Source organism: Ovis canadensis, chromosome 22 (genome assembly GCF_042477335.2).
Source record: "Ovis canadensis isolate MfBH-ARS-UI-01 breed Bighorn chromosome 22, ARS-UI_OviCan_v2, whole genome shotgun sequence".
NCBI classification, from domain to species: Eukaryota; Metazoa; Chordata; class Mammalia; order Artiodactyla; family Bovidae; genus Ovis; species Ovis canadensis.
This window is the reverse complement of record NC_091266.1, coordinates 46,799,366-46,816,542: the sequence shown is the minus strand read 5'-3', so window position 1 is coordinate 46,816,542 and position 17,177 is coordinate 46,799,366.

Sequence of the window (17,177 nt, the reverse complement as noted above, 5' to 3'; positions counted from 1 at the left end):
TAACAGAAACAGAGTTATAGACACAGAGAAAAAACAGGTGGTTGTCAAAGGGAAGGGGCTGGAGGAGGAGAAAAATAGATGAGGGTGATTTAGAGGTTCAGGCTTTCCAGCTACAAAATGATTCACTGGCATGAAACGTGTACAGTGTGGGAAATTTAGTGAAGAATAATGCAGTATCTTTGTATAGTACATGGTAGCTAGATTTATTATGATCCTTTTGAAAATTATAGAAATATTGAATCACCATGTTGTAAAACAGGAACTATCATAGCTTTGTAGGTCAGTTATACTTAAAAAACAAACTCATAGGAAAAGAGATTAGAGTTGTGGTTACCAGAGATGGGGTAGAGAGAGAGATTGGATTAAGACATTTAGAGAGTACAAACTTCCAGTTATAAGATAAATAAGTACTAGGGATGTGCAACACAAGAAATATTGAATTGCTGTATGTTATGTATGAAAGCTGCTGAGAGTAAATCCTAAGCGCTCTCCTCATAAGGAACATTTTTTTCTATTTAATTTTGTACCTGTATGAGATGATGGATGTTCATCAGACTTACTGTGGTAATCTTTTCATGATGTATGTAAGTCAAATTATTGTGCTGTACATCTTAAATATATACAGTGCTATATATCAATTATATCTCAATAAAATTGGATCAGTAAATACTGTTCATTAGCACTGACCCCATATCAGGCATAATGCTGAGCAGTTTTTATACTCTATATTATTTTATGTAATTCCCAAGACCACCCTCTACTGTAGAGGTTATTATCTGCCTTGACAGATAGGGAAAATAAGGCTCGGAGAGGCTAAGCAGACAGCCTAGCTAACAGAGACCAGGATCGGACGTGGACCTTGTGTTTCCTGATTATAAGCCCAGTGAACTTCCTATGTCCCTTTCTGGGGGCCTCTCCCTCTACCACCCTGACAAAGCAGAACCTGCAAAGGTTTATCAGACATGAGAGCACCGTTGGCCTGGCCCACCCTCCCTGTTTTCCTGTCCTCCCAGTTCATCTGTGGCTACTAGAGCAGGACAGTACAGTGCAAGACACGTTCCTTTGTCCCACCTCTGATGCCTGCGGTACTGGAGGAAGTGTCAGGCACACTGCACAAGACTGAGCATTCCCCAGCATGAGGGAGAGCTACCTGGCCGTGAAGCCTAGGAACAACTGGCCTCCCCTTGGTAGAATCAACTGCTCCTTCTCATGGGCCCATACATATTTTCTCCAGAGTTTGGGTGAGCCTTCATTGCCCAAGTTTACCTGTTCTAGTAAATGGCAACCCATTCCACTATTCTTGCCTGGAAAAATCTCATGAACAGAGGAGCCTGGTGGGCTACAGTCCATGGGCTGCATGAGTTGGACACAACTGAGAGACTAAACTTACCTACCTAGTAAGGGGAAAGTACTGTGCTGTTCATCTTGGCATTCCCATAGCATACCTAAAACAGGCTTTTTAACCATCAAATTTATGCAACTGACCCCTTGGGGATCCAACAGGACTCAGGAAGGACCTAGGCATTTACTTGTAGCTGGAACTTCCCTGATGGCTCAGATGGTAAAGCGTCTGCCTGCAATGCGGGAGACCTGGGTTCAATCCCTGGGTCAGGAAGATCGCCTGGAGAAGGCAATGGCACCCCACTCCAGTACTATTGCCTGGATAATCCCATGGACGGAGGAGCCTGGTAAGCTACAGTCCATGGGGTCGCAAAGAGTCGGACACGACTGAGCTACTTCACTTTCATTTTAACAAATATCCGAGTAATCCAGTAAATACCAAAATGTAAGACGCAGGAAGCGACAGTTAGAACTGGACATGGAACAGACTGGTTCCAAATAGGAAAAGGAGTATGTCAAGGCTGTATATTGTCACCCTGATTATTTAACTTATATGCAGAGTACATCATGAGAAATGCTGGGCTGGAAGAAGCACAAGCTGGAATCAAGATTGCCAGGAGAAATATCAATAACCTCAGATATACAGATGACACCACCCTTATGGCAGAAAATGAAGAGAAACTAAAGAGCCTCTTGATAAAAGTGAAAGAGGAGAGTGAAAAAGTTGGCTTAAAGCTCAAGATTCAGAAAACGAAGATCATGGCATCTAGCCCCATCACCTCATGGGAAATAGATGGGGAAACAGTGGAAACAGTGTCAGACTTTATTTTGGGGGGCTCCAAAATCACTGTAGATGGTGATTGCAGCCAGGAAATTAAAAGACGTTTACTCCTTGGAAGGAAAGTTATGACCAACCTAGATAGCATATTCAAAAGCAGAAATATTACTTTGCCAAAAAAGGTCCATCTAGTCAAGGCTATGGTTTTTCCAATAGTCATGTATGGATGTGAGAGTTGGACTGTGAAGAAAGCTGAGCACCGAAGAACTGATGCTTTTGAACTGTGGCATTGGAGAAGGCTCTTAAGAGTCCCTTGGACTTCAAGGAGATCCAACCAGTCCATCCTAAAGGAGATCAGTCCTAGGTGTTCATTGGAAGGACTGATGCTGAAGCTGAAACTCCAATATTTTGGCCACCTGATGCGAAGAGTTGACCCATTGGAAAAGACCCTGATGCTAGGAGGGATTGGGGGCAGGAGGAGAAGAGAACGACAGAGGATGAGATGGCTGGATGACATCACTGACTCGATGGACATGAGTCTGAGGGAACTCTGGGAATTGCTGATGGACAGGGAGGCCTGGTGTGCTGCAATTCATGGGGTCACAAAGAGTCGGACACGACTGAGCGACTGAACTGAACTGAACTGAACTGAACTGAAGATGTATTAGCATAGATATTTGATAAGTATTTGTATGATGAATGAAGGAAAGAAGTTGTAAATGAATGGATACAATTTAAAACTAAGTTACCCAAAATATAAGAAGTCCAGAAAATGTGGCTAGATTCCAAAATAAGGATTTAGTTATCTTAACTAGTGCGAGATAAAAAAACATAGATGCTCTCATTTTCTATCTCTAGCTCTACCTCCCTTTCTATCTATATTTTTTTCTGGAAAGGAACACATAAGTATTGGAAGATGACCTATTTATGACTACCAGCCAAGCAAATTACCAATACATGTAATTTAGCTTATACTAAATTATCTGTTTTTCCTGGAATTACATCTATATTTAAAGTGCCAGGTAACATTAAAATTCTTCTTGTGTGTGTGAACGTGTGTTCAGTCGTATCTGACTCTCTGCAAGCCCGTGGAATGTAGCTCGCCAGGCTCCTCTGTCCGTGGGATTTTCCAGGCACGAATACTGGAGTGAGTTGTTGCCATTTCCTCCTCCAGGGGATCTTTCCAACCCAGGGATCGAACCTGCATCTCCCATGTCTCCTGTATTGCAGACAGATTCTTTACCACTGAGCCATGGGGGACTTCATCTAAAAAGAGCCAGAAAACTAGATTGGAGATGATATTAATAGCATATTACTATTTTTTGAAGACTAAGAAAAAACTACATCCTCATTAGCTTGGACTCCTAGGCTCTCACAAATCAAAGTTCAGACACACAAACACAGGCCACACACCCATGCATATGGACCATATGGGCACACACACTCACCCATCTGAACATGATGGACAGGTGGGGAACACAGTGTTCCCATTGCCGCCCATGCCCCACACACAACTGGAACCAAATGCTGCGATCAGTTACTAACATCTGTCAAGTCACTAAATTGCTGACATGGTGGCAGGGAGGAGGGGCTGGCAGTCACTAGAAAAAAATCTATTGCTTTCTCTGAGATATTATTTAATTCTTCTACTTTCTTGCTGCCAGTGCTGGAGCTCTTTGCAAGCACATTGTTCCTGAAGGTGAATGGAATCCAAAAGAAAAGCATCACCTCCAAGAGTGTTGTTGGAAGGACTGGGCTTATTTACCACCTTCCATGTTTCTCATCACTGACTGTTAGACCTATCCTGCTATTCCCATGGAAACAAGTGTGAAGTCTGAGCATCACCTTCATCTTTTTTTTTCCCCCTAAGGTGCTAGCCCATCGTGCTTCCACCTGGAAGATGAAGCCAAGTGATTTCTGCCCCTACTGGGCCTTCTGGCCAAGACCCAAGATAATAGTCTGTGCCAGGATCACCTCGATCTTAAGAATGCAAAAAGGTTGGGCTGTCATCTGGATCTTTGCTGCTGCCAACCCTGCAAGATAAATGTGCGTTTCCACCAAAACTTGACTGCTGAGGGTTGTGCACACTCATGAAACTTACCACTACCTCCTGAGTTTTCCAGGTCAGTCCTCGCAAACAAGGGCTCTTTCACACCACATTCAGGTGCATTGTCTCGCCTGCTTTGTCCAAAAGCATAAGAAAAAGCACGCTTGAATCAGTTATGGCCAGTGATGGCTACTTATGGCACAACAGGTGAGCTAGAGCCTCTGGCCCTTGGGGATAATGGAGATATTTGTGACCAAACTTAATAACTTTTAAACTAACATTCATTAACCTAATTAAGTAAAGTGAATCAACCTTTCACATTTTCACAAAGAAACCATGGAAACCCCATGAACACACACATACACCACACACACACACACACACACACACACTGTTTAAAAGGTAATCTGGTCATTCTGCTCCCTGGAAATGATTTCTTTTTTCCATTCTCCCTAGTTAATGATACCAGCAAAGCACAAGCTTTTCCCTCCTAAAGGGGCCCCTGCCTGCCAGCTCCAGGGAGTGAAGTCATTAGGAATTCAGGCTTTGGAGTAAGATAAACCTGGGCTCTGTTCCTACTTCTGTCATTTAATAACTATATTAACTTACTTAACTTTCTGGACCTTGGTTTTCTCATACAGAAATGGGGAAAATAGTAATAAGCATCTCAGGCATGCTCTTAAGTGAATGTTTAATAAATGAATACCTGGAAAATATATAACACAATGTTCAGTATTTAATAGATGTTTTGTTGCTGTTCAGTCACTAAGTCGTGTCTGACTCTTTGTGACCCCATGGACTGCAGCACACCAAGCTTCCCTAGATGCTTGACATACACTAAGTGTATTTGTTTATTTGGCAAAACTTTCTCCTTTATTAACCTGATTCTTCCTCAGACAGATGCAAAGATATTTGAAGATCTGCCCCTTAAATTTTGATAGATAATACATTGGTGTGAAAAATAAGAATTAAAAACTAAATAAAAGTAGAAACATGTGACTTCACATTTTAACAGATATTTATTCCTTTTTGTGTATGTGAACAGCCAAGAATGGGGAGAAAGTCCCTTGCCTTAAGACTATACCAAACTGAAAAGCTTCTGCACGGCAAAGAAAGCCATCAACAAAATGAAAAAGCAACCTACAGAATGGGAGAATATATTTGCAAATCATATATCTGATAAGGGGCTAATATGCAAAATATATAAAGAACCCATACAACTCAATCACAAAAATTTAAATAAACACTCCAATTTTTTTTTAAATGCACAAAGGGGATAAATAGACATCTTTCCAAAGAAGACATGCAGATGACCAACAAGCATGAGAAAAGGTGCTCAAAATCACTAGTCATCAGGGAAATGCAAATCAAAACTACAATGAGGTATCACCTCACACCTGTTATAATGGCTGTTATCAAAAAGAAAAGAAAGGGAACCTTGTGCACTGCTGATAGGAATGTAAATTAGTGCAGCCACTATGGGAAAAAGTATGAAGGTTCCTCAAAATATGAAAAATCGAACTGCATGTGATTCAGCAATGCTGCTTCTGAGTAAAACACTAACTCAAAAGGATAGATGCACCCTCACATTCACTGCAGCATTATTTACAAAAGCAAGATATGGAAACAGTCTGTGTCCGTCAATAGATCAATGGATTAAAAAAAAGTGGTATGTATATACGATAGAATACTACTCAGTCATAAAAAATGAAAGAAATCTTGCCATTTGTGACAACATGGATGGACCCTTACACCATTACACTAAGTAAAATATGTCAGACAGAGAAAGACAAATACCATATGATCTCACATATTCATGTGGAATCTAAAGAAAACTCAAGCAAACAAACAAAAACCAAGTGCATAGATACAGAGAACAGATTAGTGGTTGCCAGATGTGAGGAATAAGGGGTGAACAAAATGGGTGAATGGGAAAAGGTCAAACTTTCAGTTAGAAAGTAAGTCAGTCATGATATGGAACTGGTACAAAAATAGAAATGTAGACCAATGGAGCAGGATAGAAAACCCAGAAAAAAACCCATGCACCTATGGTCAGTTAATCTGTGACAAAGGCAAGACTATACAATGTTGAAAAGACAGTCTTTTCAACAAATGATGGGAAAACTGGACAGCTACATGTGAAAAAAGAAAGAAATAAATAAATTAGATCATTGTTTAACATCATACATAAAAACAAGTTCAAAATGGATGAAAGACCTAAATGTGACACCGGACACTATAAAATTCCTAGAGGAAAACATAGGCAGAACACTCTCTGATATAAATCAGAGCAATATTTTTTCAATCTGTCTCCCAGAAAAATGGAAATAAAAATAAACTAATGGGGCCTACTTAAACTCAGAAGCTTTTGCACAGCAAAGAAATAATAAACAAAATGAAAAGACAGCTCACAGGTTGGGAGAAAATGATGCGACATACAAGGGATTAGCCTCCAAAATTTACAAACAGCTCAGGATGATTAGCTCATTTCACACGCGAGCAAGGTAATGCTCAAAATCCTTCAACCCAGGTTTCAGCAATATGTGGTGAACTGAGATATTCCAGATGGTCAAGCTGGATTTAGAAAAGGCAGAGGAACCAGAGATCAAATTGCCAATATCTGTTGGATTATAGAAAAAGCAAGGGAATTCCAGAAAAGCATCTACTCTGTTTCATTGACTACGCGAAAGCCTTTTGACTTTTCCAACAAACTATGAAAAATTCTTAGAGATAGGAATACCAGACCATCTTACCTGCCTTTTGAGATACCTGTATGCAGGTCAAGAAGCAACAGTCAGAACCAGACATGGAACAACAGACTGGTTGAAAATTGGTAAAGGAGTATGTCAAGGCTGTATATTGTCACTCTGCTTATTTAACTTATATGCAGAGTACATCATGTGACATGCCTGGCTAGATGAAGCACAAGCTGGAATCAAGATTGCCAAGAGAAATGTCAATTAACCTCAGATATGTGGATGATACCACCCTAATGACAGAAAGTGAAGAGGAACTAGAGAGTTTCCTGATGAAGGTCAAAGAGGAGAGTGAAAGAGTTGGCTTAAAACACAACATTTAAAAAACTAAGATCATGGCATCTGGTCCCATCACTTCATGGCAAATAAAAATGGAAACAGTGGCAGATCTTATTATCTTAGGCTCCAAGATCACTGTAGACTATGACTGCAGCCATGAAATTAAAGATGTTTGCTCCTTGGAAGAAAACCTATGACAAATCTAGACAATGTATTAAAAAGCAGAGACATCGCTTTGCCAACAAAGGTCCATACAGTCAAAGCTATGGATTTTTCCAGTGGTCATGGATAGATGTGAGCTCCTGCTGCTGCTGCTAAGTCACTTCAGTCGTGTCCGACTCTGTGCGGCCCTATAGACGGCAGCCCACCAGGCTCCTCTGTCGTTGGCATTATCCAGGCAAGAATACTGGAGTGGGTTGCCATTTCCTTCTCCAATGGATGTGACAGTTGGACCATAAAGAAGGCTGAGTACTGAAGAATTGATGTTTTCGAACTGTGATGCTGGAGAAGCCTCTTGAGAGTCCCTTGGATAGCAAGGAGATCAAACCAGTCAATCCTAAAGGAAAACAGTCCTAAATATTCATTGGAAGGACTGATGCTGAAGCTGAAGCTCCAATACTTTGGCCACCTGATGAGAAGAGCTGACTCATTGCAAAAGACCCTGATGCTGGGAAAGATTGAGGGCAGGAGGAGAAAGGGGCTACAGAGGATGAGATATTTGGATGGCATCATCAACTCAATGGACATGAGTTTGAGTAAACTCTGGGAGATAGTGAAGGAAAGGGAAGCCTGGCATGCTGTAGTCCAAGGGATCACGAGAGTCACACATGACTTGGCAACTCAACAATGCCTCTTTACTTCTGATAATTTTCCTTGCTCTCATTTGCTTTGTCTGAAATTAATACAGCTACTCCAACTTTGATCAGTATTAGCATGGTGTATCTTTCTCCATCTTTTGCCATTAATCTTTATGTATCTTGATATTTAGAGTGTGTTTCTTGTAGGCGACATATATTTGGTCTTAAATCTACTGTGACAATCGCTTTTCATTGGCAGTTGAAGTGATCATTGATATAGTTATATTAACATCTAACTTCATTACCATTTTTTTTGTCTTCCATGCCTTTTATGCTTTGAATGGAGCATTTTATGATTCCATATTCTCTTAACATATAAAGCATATATTTAACTTTTTTTAGCTGTTGACCTACTGTTTGCAATATTTATTTACAACTAATCCAAGTTCCCTTTCAAACAACACAGATCATTTAATGGGTAAGGCAACTGCTTTATAATAGAGTATTTCCAATTCCTCTCTCTCATCCCTTATATATAATATTGCTGCCATTTCTCTTATCCATAATCTATAGTCTCCAAATATATTATTATTAGAACAATTATGTTAAATCAGTAAAGAAAAATGAAAGATTTTACCTTCATTTATTCCTTAATGCTCTTCCTTTGTGTAGATTGTTTCTGACCTATATTACTTTCCTTCTCCCTTAAGAATTTCTTTTAGTAATTCTTGCAAGGGGAAGTACATTGGTGACAAATTCCCTAAATTTTAGTTTGTATAAAATCATTTCTTCTTTTGAAGGATAATTTCAGATACTACAGAACTCTCAGTGGTTTTTTTTTTTTTTTCTTCCTCTCAACACAGAAAGTATTTTACTCTACTCTCTTTTGAGAAATGCAAAAAAGCAAAATCACTGTCTGGGGAGGCCTTACAAATAGCTGTGAAAAGAGAAGTGAAAAGCAAATGAGAAAAGGAAAGATATAAGCATCTGAATGCAGAATTCCAAAGAACAGCAAGGAGAGATAAGAAAGCCTTCCTCAGCAATCAATGCAAAGAAATAAGAAAACAACAGAATGGGAAAGACTAGAGATCTCTTCAAGAAAATTAGAGATACCAAGGGAAAATTTCATGCAAAGATGGGCTCGATAAAGGACAGAAATGGTCTGGACCTAACAGAAGCAGAAGATATTAAGAAAGAGGTGGCAAGAATACACAGAAGAACTGCACAAAAAAGATCTTCACGACCCAGAGAATCACGATGGTGTGATCACTCACCTAGAGCCAGACATCCTGGAATGTGAAGTCAAGTGGGCCTTAGAAAGCATCACTACAAACAAAGCTAGTGGAGGTGATGGAATTCCAGTTGAGCTATTTCAAATTCTGAAAGATGTGTGAAGAGCTGCACTCGATATGCCAGCAAATTTAGAAAACTCAGCAGTGGCCACAGGACTGGAAAAGGTCAGTTTTCATTCGAGTCCCAAAGGAAGGCAATGCCAAAGAATGCTCAAACTACCACACAATTGCACTCATCTCACATGCTAGTAAAGTAATGCTTAAAATTCTCCAAGCCAGACTTCAGCAATACGTGAACTGTGAACTTCCAGATGGTCAAGCCGGTTTTAGAAAAGGCAGAGGAACCAGAGATCAAATTGCCAACATCTGCTGGATCATGGGAAAAGCAAGAGAGTTCCAGAAAAACATCTATTTCTGCTTTATTGACTACGCCAAAGCCTTTGACTGTGTGGATCACAATAAATTGTGGAAAATTCTGAAAGAGATGAGAATACCAGACCACCTGACCTGCATCTTGAGAAACATGTATGCAGGTCAGGAAGCAACAGTTAGAACTGGACACGGAACAGACTGGTTCGAAATAGGAAAAGGAGTATGTCCAAAGCTGTATATTGTCACCCTGCTTATTTAACTTATATGCAGAGTACATCATGAGAAAATGCTGGGCTGGAAGAAGCACAAGCTGGAATCAAGATTGCCAGGAGAAATATCAATAACCTCAGATATGCAGATGACACCACCCTTATGGCAGAAAGTGAAGAGAAACTAAGAAGCCTCTTGATGAAAGTGAAAAGAGGAGAGTGAAAGAGTTGGCTTAAAGCTCAAGATTCAGAAAACGAAGATCATGGCATCTGGTCCCATCACTTCCTGGGAAATAGATGGGGAAACAGTGGAAACAATGTCAGACTTTATTTTTGGGGGCTCCAAAATCACTGCAGATGGTGACTGCAGCCATGAAATTAAAAGACACTTACTCCTTGGAAGGAAAGTTATGACCAACCTAGATAGCATATTCAAAAGCAGAGACAGTACTTTGTCAACAAAGGTCCAACTAGTCAAAGCTATGGTTTTTCCAGTGGTCATGTATGGATGTGAGAGTTGGACTGTGAAGAAAGCTGAGCACCAATGAATTAATGCTTTTGAACTGTGGTGTTGAAGACTCTTGAGTCCCTTGGACTTTAGGGAGATCCAACCTGTCTATCCTAAGGGAGATCAGTCCTGGGTGTTCTTTGGAAGGATTGATGCTAAAGCTGAAACTCCAGTACTTTGGCCACCTCATGCGAAGAGTTGGCTCATTGGAAAAGACTCTGATGCTGGGAGGGATTGGGGGCAGGAGGAAAAGGGGACGACAGAGGATAAGATGGCTGGATGGCATCACCAACTCGATGGATGTGAGTCTGAGTGAACTCCGGTAGATGGTGATAGACAGGGAGGCCTGGCATGCTGCGATTCATGGAGTCACAAAGAGGTGGACACGACTGAGCGACTGAACTGACTGAAATTTCCCTGCGATCTCAATACTCTGAGACAAATCTAGTAAGAGTTGTTTTGTTTTGCTTTGCATTTGTTGTTAGGACATAGTGAAAACTTCCAAGTTCCTTACATGCAGGACCAGAAAACAGAATTTTGGTTGTTTTGTGTGTGTCTTTTATGGCATATATCAGCCTCTAATAGAAGTTTTACTATGTTCACCACTTGCCTTACTCCACTAGAACATAAGTTTCATTTACTGTGTTTTTTTCACTAATGTATCCTGCACCTACATCAGTGACTGGCATGTTAGTGAATACTCAAACATTTGCTGACTGAATGTCCACCATTTCTTCAAATCCAAGTCTAGGGTATAGAAAAACAAAGGAGCTTGAATGCAGAATCCTCTGTCAACCACACCACAAAAAATAACTATAAGAACTTTAATTTGGATTTATACCTTGCAGGCTACCTGGATTCCAAATTGTCTTGGAAGCAAATGAAATGTGGTTGCAACACCTGTCACTCCATTATTCCCTTGGATTCAATTAAACTTATCAGGATGACTAGCCAGGAAGCCACCTTTCTTAGTTATTACTCACAGAGCTCCAAGCATTCAGCTCTCAGAAAGCTAAATCTAGAAAGGGTAATGTGTTCACAGATAAGCACACATCACAAAGTCAACATGATTAAGAGCCAAAAGAACACTGTATTAGTAGAGGTAGTCCCTAGTTCCACTGCAGTATGTATTAGTTGACTTAACAACCTCTTTGGGTTTGGTTTATCTTTAAAATAGGTAATGTCTTACCTACCTGAAAGGGAATGGTCCATGTAAATTCTTTGAACCCCCAACTCTAAAGTCATTATTAATCCTTTATTTTGTCCAAAACAAATATTTTGTAATATTCACCTAAGATCAATATGAAAGATTACCTATACAAAAACAGTATCAGTTAAGTATATAAATTACACATTACAGACTTAAGACTGGTACTTGGCTTGTGGTTTGTATCCTACATTTGGTTTGAAAGGATGAGAAGTGTGGGACTCAATCTAAATTATTCAAAATTCTGACTTACAATGTATGATTTTTCACATTAGTAGATTCTAATGGAGAAAAAAAATGTTTGATTTGGCTTTCTTACACATTATAGACTTCAAGTCTGGCACTCTGTGGCTGTATCCTGCATTTGGTTTAAAAAGATAAGCAAAAGAACTCAATCTAAACCATTCAAAATTCTGTTATAATGCATGATTTTTCAAATTAGCAAATTCTTAGTGGAGGAAAAAAAAATGTTTGCTTTGGCTTTCACCTGCTTAACTTGTGTAAATCAAGGCCTCACTTTAACAGCTTTCACTCGAGCAACCGATTTCAACTGGGACGGCGCAGATGATGTGGTTAATGGGGAGCTGAGTAGGAAAAATACTAAGAAGTTAGAAGACCCGGGCCCTAATTTCAATGTTGACCTGACACTCAATGTATAACTCACTTAATTAATTACCTTATATATTCCTTCATCTTGAAAATAAAGATAATGGAGTCAGATATACATAAAAGCTAAAGAGCAGCAAGGGAATAATGAAATTAGCTTACTTAAAGTGACAGCAAACTGATCCTTACACCCAAGTATAACCACTACCAAGAAAGTGGGAAGCATGATTACCAGTGTTATTAAGATACAGAAGCTAAATCCTTAATAAAATTCATAGCCCATGGAATTGTAGTAATTCAAATTATTTCAAGATTCACTGCTGGATAAATAATAGCAAAGAAAAGTTATAAAATAACGGCCATGGCAGTTTGGTATAAGCAAAATCTCTTCGACATTAAAATTTGCTTTAAAGATTTCCCTTGAAAGAATTATTTGTATGTTTTAAAATATTTTTAAAAGCTGGTGTTTGCTACCTGGTATTCAAGCTGGAGAAACGTAATCTTGACGAAGAGTGAGTGGGCTATATGTGTAAGTGCACGTGTGGTATGCATATAAAATTTAAAAAGTAAACCCTAATACTCCTACATCTCACCTATGATAGCATCTAATAATGTAATGATGAATTATGTTTTTCATAAGACATAATTGGGAAAAGTAACATAGGCTGTTACTGTAGAAAACTACAAAAGTAGAAAAGCTTTGCTTTTTGTTTTCATCTGCAATCCAAATTAGGAGTTACTTAGAGTTCTTGACTGTACAGGGTTCAAGTTGACATCAAATATCAAAATGTGTAGATTTATTACTTATATCTACACTGATGTTCGTGGAAAGAAAAACAAATCATCGATCATTTTGAGGGGAAATGGTAATCATTCCAAACCTAGGTTCATTCATAACTCCTTAATATTTTATTCTCTATAAAGCAGCCTATCAGTACTTTTTAAAAACGCAATTCGTGTTCTCAATTGCCTTAGGATAGCCTTAATTCAAGCAGTAACAGGAGGTGCTCCGGAGGTTGGAATAATTGAACTCTCAAAGAAATCAGCTATTAATTTTTTTTAAGTAGATTACTCAAATAGGTGTGAAATTCATTAGACTGCAATCACAAAGGCAAAAATTTGTGTCTGTAGTGTGTGTTTGACAAGATATATGATAAACATTGCTTTGTGTCAAGAAACAGTGCTAGTTAAAAGGCATGGAACCTATAATAAATAAAAACATAACAGGGTTGAGTAAAACATAACCACCTTCCAAATCAAGAAAAACCAGAGAACTTCTTTACAAATCAGTCACCTGCCTGAGTTAAAAGTGAACATAAAGTTCACTTCATTTATGTTTTCACCATTGTGCTTTCTCATATTCATAAATATGTGCTCACATACACATATATGTGACAAGTGTGATTGAGTTAAATTTGTATTTTAATCTAAATTTAAATAACCACATGTGGTTGATTAGCGGCACCTATTTTGGACAGTGCAGGGTCCTAGAAAAATAAGCATAGTAAGTAAAATGACACTGAAACAGAATACACTGAGAGGTTAGAAAAACTAAACAGTGAAATTGACTATTGTATTTCAAAAATACCATAGTTTCCTTAACACTTTTACTACAGCTACTTCTCAATTTCTGCAAGTTCCTTCCTATCTGTGCAAAAGTAATTACCACTTATGTGCTGGATCATCTGTTTCCAGGCCTGACTTCTAAGCATTAGATGTATCTAATTGCTTACTTGACATCTCCACTTAACATCCCACAGGTACTAAAACACATCTTCCCCTTACATCCAAACAAACTAAAAGAAATTAGCCCTCCTGCAAAGTTCCATAGTTTAGTAAACACAAGCAGGTACTTAAGTCAAAATCCTGGAAGTAACCTGTGATTCTCTAACCCACTTTTTCCAACCAGTCATCAAGTCTTACTAACCTTTCTTCCTTAGATTTCCTTAAATGTTTTTTTCCATCCCCAATGCTACAATCCCAATCAAAGCCACTGTCATCTCACCCAGATTACTCAGCCAGCCTCCCATATGGCCGCTTGGCTCCTAGTTTTGATTCCCGCCAAAACCATTCTTCTCAAGGTAGTGAGTGATGTTTTAAAAACATGTATCAGAGAATGTTAAAAGATGACAGTTAGTCACATGGTACACGGGACTAATATTTATTGCCTTCCCTGATAAGTTTTCTTCAGCCAACTAAGTAGTTCCCACTGGGTAAGTTCTCTTTTACCCTTAGCATTTTCATTTTCATGAACATTTGAAAACATAATTTAATGTTCTTTAATAGCCAATGTTAAAACTTCTTCTAGGAATCCTATACTGTTTCTACCTTTTAATTACCAAAATATCTTAAAAACAGCATAGTTTTTTATGAAAGGTTACAAAACAGAACAAAAACTATTTTCTTCACAAAGGCTCAGAGAATGGGGGAATTACCTCGTCGGTCAATGTCCTCACCACAAGCCAGTCTTCTTTACAAGATATATTCATTATATACTCTAATTGTTTTGTTTTTTAAAAAATCCCCCAAATCCTGTAGTTTGGGATTTTATAAATAATAATAAATATGAACAGTTAAATAACTATATTGAAGGTCACTATTACCATAAAAAATAATTTGTTGCATTTTTGTGCAGCTATTTTTGTATATCTTATGCATGCCATATGCTTTACTAAAGTTTTCCAGAAGATTCAATGGTAGTGAAGAGTCATATATCTTAGTTGCACATTTTTGTGGTTCAATGACATTGCAAAGGCTGATTTCATGTCCAACTTCAGTTAAACATAGGATTAGAACTTAAAAGACTCAACAGCAAAACATTTAAAAGTACATTATTTATATTGAATACCTTACTACATAATGACTAAAAAAGTCAGAATTTTTATGTAGTCAAAATACACAAGGTAATTCAGGTTGAAAAGTACATTTTCTGAAGACTGTTTCTGCCTTTTAGCCTAGAACCATAACTCAGAATAGCCATGTATTTATCACAGCATAAACCATGTTAAATATCAGTGAAAGCCTGACCTTTACTAGAAGTCAAAATGGTTAAATATTGTTTTCAGGTATCATTTTTGTGGTGTTCTATTCCTTGCAAACTATGTACTATGCAAATTATCATGTATTTAATTTTAAAAAATGTACAGATCTGATGTACAGATTAAAATAGAATCAAAAGAGACCATCATCATATAAAATACTGTTTCATAACTTTTTCTGAACTCTGTTAAAAATGAGTTTTGAGGTGAGATATGAGGTTCCAAATAGGAAAAGGAGTACGTCAAGGCTGTATATTGTCACCCTGCTTATTTAACTTATATGCAGAGCACATCATGAGAAACGCTGGACTGGAAGAAACACAAGCTGGAATCAAGATTGCCGGGAGAAATGTCAGTAACTTCAGATATGCAGATAACACCACCCTTATGGCAGAAAGTGAAGAGGAACTAAAAAGCCTCTTGATGAAAGTGAAAGTGTAGAGTGAAAAAGTGGGCTTAAAGCTCAACATTCAGAAAACTAAGATCATGGCATCCCGTCCCATCACTCCACGGGAAATAGATGGGGAAACAGTGGTAACAGTGTCAGACTTTATTTTTGGGGGCTCCAAAATCACTGCAGATGGTGACTGCAGCCATGAAATTAAAAGACGCTTACTCCTTGGAAGAAAAGTTATGACCAACCTAGATAGCATATTCAAAAGCAGAGACATTACTTTGCCAACTAAGGTCCATCTAGTCAAGGCTATGGTTTTTCCAGTGGTCATGTATGGATGTGAATTGGACTGTGAAGAAGGCTGAGCGCCGAAGAATTGATGCTTTTGTTTTTTTTTGAATTGATGCTTTTGAACTGTGGTGTTGGAGAACTCTTGAGAGTCCCTTGGACTGCAAGGAGATCCAACCAGTCCATTCTAAAGGAGATCAACCTGGGGATTTCTTTGGAAGGAATGATGCTAAAGCTGAAACTTCAGTACTTTGGCCACCTCATGCGAAGAGTTGACTCATTGGAGAAGACTTTGATGCTGGGAGGGATTGGGGGCAGGAGGAGAAGGGGACGACCGAGGATGAGATGGCTGGATGGCATCACTGACTCGATGGATGTGAATCTGAGTGAACTCTGGGAGTTGGTGATGGACAGGGAGGCCTGGCGTACTGCAATTCACGGTGTCGCAAAAAGTCGGACATGACTGAGCGACTGAACTGAACTGATAAAGACAAATATTAAAATAAATGTTTTGAGCCATATATGAAACATTCCCTTTGGTACTGGAATGAGGTTTTATGTGCTAGCTAGCTAGCTAGACTTATTGAAAAATAATTCCTACAAAATCGTGAAAAAAAATATATAGATGACTCGTGCAAATGTTATTTGTATATTAAGCCTGATCAGAATGGAAGGTTAAATTCACCATATATATATATAATGCCAGAATGATAAAAAGTAAATAATACATGGAATCTAATTTATAATGGTAACTGATGAAGCATCTACAGATGCTGATTAATTAGATTTTTAGAGTAAGATCCTTTTTAGTAGTACCTATAACAAACTGATTTTATTGTCATTAAAACATCATTTGTTAGGATTGTTAGGATGGAGCTCTAATAATTTGCATGAAGAGATCAAATCTCTCCACTCTCCCAACCTAGTGCCTTGTACAAATGGGGGAGGGGGAGCGGAATGCCCCTTCCTCAAGATTCTTTACTTCCATCTGTCAGAAATTTGACATAGTGTCATGATTATTAAAACAAGACACTTTACTGCCATCTGCTGAAAAACTGTCAGAATAAATATACAAATCTATGACATAACTAAATTCCCCTAACATGCAGCAGTGTTGTATGCTGCACAACATGCAAAATTCATACTACTTTCAATAGCGGACACTGTTCCTCCTACCAAACTTTAAAAGGCCTCAGTCTGAAATACTAGAAACTACTACCCAGTTGAAGTGTTGACCACAAACAGGTATTTATATTCAAAACAGT